Raw genomic sequence first — 3,957 nt, 5'->3', positions numbered from 1 at the left:
TTAACTGCTAAGCCATCTCTCCAGCCCCCTACTAAGAATGCTTAACGAGTACACAGCTTCCATGACTTAACATAGGAGAGCTCATTTGCCTACATTGCTGCAGGCTGGGTAATGGCTGGCTGAATTAGGGCTTAGTTGGGAAGCTTTACCATTGTGTCTTCCTTTTCTTTACCTTACCCACATGTATCTGATCTTTATCTTACTTAATGGGCTTTTAGGAAAAGTCTTTTCATAGTAACATCAGGCACATAAAGGTGACTCACAGCCAGCCATCACATTTAGTCTTTGTTTACTTCATAGTTGCTAATGTTTAGCTAGTGAAACAGAGAAATGACAATGTCCAAGCACAAATTTATGGAGCTAGAAAGGAGATTTGTTTTTGGTGAGAGTGAATGTGAAGAGAGAAATGGAGTAGAGACTTTAGAACAATATTCAAATTTTTAGTATCACAGTGCCTTTTGCTACTGTGATCTTCAAGTTTCCTTATGTGTATTCACATTGTATAAGGTCTATACACATTATAGCTTTTGTCCCATGATTGTTGCAATATTTTTCCAGTTTTAATAATTCTATCCACTCCTTTAACCATTTTATAACTTTGGAAAAATTACTAAATGGTTTTATGTCCTGTTACTTCATTTCTCACAAAAGTAATAATGGATTCTATTGCAAGAATTTATTTGTGGTTACTACAGTGCTTGACATATTAAAAGTCATTGAAAAAAATGTTCATTTTATAACTATAAAATTATATATCCAGACATGATCACTCCCCTATGTTTAAATCCGAGCTCATTATAAGACATCTCAAAGGAATGTCAAGCTCATTGTCTTTATTTCTGAATTTATACAATAATCTATGATCTTCAAATCTGGTTCCTTCATATAATCTCTATCTAGTATATAATGTACATAATATGGATGGTCAGCTGTCACCAGTTACACATGCAAATAATTTATTTTTCTTATGGAAGAAAATGGAATGAACTCGAGAGTTGATGAATAATCTGTCACTCAACAATGACTCACTTGCTCAAACCTAAAATAAATAGAATTTAATCTCAGAATTGCTAATGTTTGCTACTGCTAAAAGGTGGGGAGGGGCAATAGCTACATGGACAAAGTACTTTCTGTACAAACATCAGTACCTGAGTTTGGACCTCCAGAATTCATGCACACCAGCTGTTGTAGTGCTAGCATCTATAATCCCAGCATGCATAAGATGTGAAGAGAGGTAGAGACAAGACAATCTCCTAGAAGCAAGTGAGCTAGAAAGGCTGATAAACACAGCAGTGAACAACAAACTGAGAGGTCCTGTCTCAAACCAGGTGGAAGATGAGGGCTGATATCCAAAGTTGTTCTCTGACCTCTACACCTGTAGAGTGGCATGCAGACACACACACAAACACGTCCATATACACATACACACGTGCAAATGTCCAGTTTTCAATTAGATGTCAATATTATTATATGTCAATATTTCCTTGAAGATATTTTAAAACATGTAGTAAAATGTATAAATAGAAAGCATACCCTTTTATGAGTTTTATGAAGACACACACTTAGGAAATGCCTTCCTAATAAAGAACATTTCCATTAAAGCTGGGGAAATAGCCCAAGTCAATAAAGTGTTTGCTTCCCAAATATGAGGACCTGAGTTGTATATCCAGTGTCTACGTAAAAGTGCCAGGTGTGGTGGAACTTGCCTGCAACCCCATTGCTAGAGGATTTATGCAACAATTTGTGAACTTCAAATCTGGTTGCTTAATATATTCTCTATCTAGTATATACTGTGGATAATGTGGTTGGTCAGCTGTCATCAGCAAGTCTTGCCTAATTAGTGAGCTCCAGGCTAATGAGAAACTTGTTTCAAAAAGAAGCAGGTGGTGTTACTGAATAGTGACACCCAACACACCCATGTGACCACATACATATGAACATGATACTCACACACACAACATTTACATCATCCCCAAGAGTTAAAATGAAGAGTTAAAAATCACATGGAAATTTAAATGCATGCAGAAATAACTTTATAAAATTCAATGAACTTTAATGGTAAAAATAGGAAAATAGGGGCAAAATATAGCTAAATTAATCCCAGTGGCAAAAAATCTAAAAGCTGCTCCATTACTATTATGAATAATCAAGGATAACCATGGTCCTCACTTCTGTGCAAAACAGTGATGGAAGTCCAGCCAGATCAATTACAGAATAATAATAAATAAAAGACATCCAGATTTAAAAAAAAGAGGAAAGTTGCCCCAGACTGTAGATGCGACCATTTCATATATACAAAACCTAAAGCTTCCCTTACATTGCTAAAATTAACAAGCAAATTCAATAAATTGAAAGATATAAAACCAATATACAAAAAATTAGTTTCATTTCAATGCATTAACAGTGAACTACCAGAAAGGAAATTAATAAAACAAAGCCATTTACAAAACATCAAAAATAAAATCCTTCCTAATTCACTATTGGTTAAAGTGTAAACTAATGTGATTAGTATGGAAATTAGTGTGGAAGTTTCTCAAAAAATACTAAAACTAAAACTACCATATGACCCACCTACACCATTCACAGGTATATAGCCAGGGGTTTCTACCACCTACCCAAGAGACACTTACACATCTATGTTTAATGAGTCACTATTCACAATAGTTAAGAAATGGAAGCAGCCTTAATATTCAAATGAATGTATAAGGAAAATGTGGTGCATGTACACAATGGAATTGTTCTCAGCCATAAAGAAAACCAAAATCATAACATTTGCAAGAAAATGGATGGAGTGGGGAATTATGATACTAAAGCAAAGTATCCCAGATTCAGAAAGACAAATACCAGATGTTTTCTCTCATATATGGACCCTAGACTTTCACTTTTTGAAGTAGAGAACAGTTTATTAGGCAATGATATATAAGATAACTTTAGAATATCTGAGGGTTAAAACCAATAGTGATCACAGATTGTCTTTAACTATGGGTTAACTATGGGTTAATAAAATATTTAGATAAAACCTTAACTGGGGACATAATTTCTTCAAATATTTGTCTTCTTCAGTTTGTATACTTCCCTTCCTTATTCTCCAGTTGGTCTGTCCTTTTTTGCCCTGTGTCCTGTAACTCCATTCAGATTATGGCTCTCTGCCACAGTGCAACTGCTCCATCACCAGCATAGCATTTCAAATAAAATTGACCTGGTATTAACATTGCTCTTCTTGAGTCCTCCAAGCTGCTGTGCCTGAGAGTGGCTGCAAACTCCTGCTGACAAGGTGAGCAAGGCCCACCCTCTCGCACTGAAGAAACTTATGGACAAGAAGCTATCACTGAGATTAAATGCGGCAGACATGTCCAAGGAAGACTGTGGGTATTTGATCCCTTCATGAATCTTATGATCAGTGAATGCATGGAAATGGCAAGCAGTGGGCAACAAAATAATATTGGGATGGTAGTTATACGAAGAAATAGCATCATCTTGTTGGAAGCCTGGGAACTAGATTAAACAATGGCTTTACAGAAAATTCATGCCCCTTTCTCAAAGAGCCTTTTTTTTTTTTTAACTACTGATATGAAATCAGGTCATGTACATTTTCATAGTAAACATTTTGCTTTAAAAAATTACTCTTTTTGTAACTGACAATGGTCCTTCAATTTCTGCCTCCTTTTAGTTGCTCTATAATGCTTTCATGTGCTAGCATTGGATTATTTTTATTTGTTCTTTCAGACTTAATATTGCTTATCTGTGAGAGAGATTATCTGGTATATAACCCCTCAACATTTTCTGAAGGGGAACTTTCCATCATAACTTTTCCCAGTATGAACTCAAACAGAAAAGACTTGCTTTCATTTTCTCAAATATGTGATATACCCCCTTCCTGCTTTAGATACCTCATAATTAATTCATCTTTTTGGGCTTCTTGCTCCCTATACTAATAAACACACACACACACACACA

General features: G+C 35.4%; 1 pseudogene; it reads left to right on the top strand.

Moving 5' to 3' along the window:
• The first annotated feature begins 3,310 nt into the window (after positions 1 to 3,310).
• LOC123455276 lies at positions 3,311 to 3,504 on the top strand (annotated as a pseudogene).
• Positions 3,505 to 3,957: the final 453 nt, after the last annotated feature.

The sequence above is a fragment of the Jaculus jaculus genome, chromosome 16, assembly GCF_020740685.1.
Source record: "Jaculus jaculus isolate mJacJac1 chromosome 16, mJacJac1.mat.Y.cur, whole genome shotgun sequence".
In the NCBI taxonomy this organism is placed as follows: domain Eukaryota; kingdom Metazoa; phylum Chordata; class Mammalia; order Rodentia; family Dipodidae; genus Jaculus; species Jaculus jaculus.
This window is presented reverse-complemented; position numbering and strand designations above follow the sequence as displayed.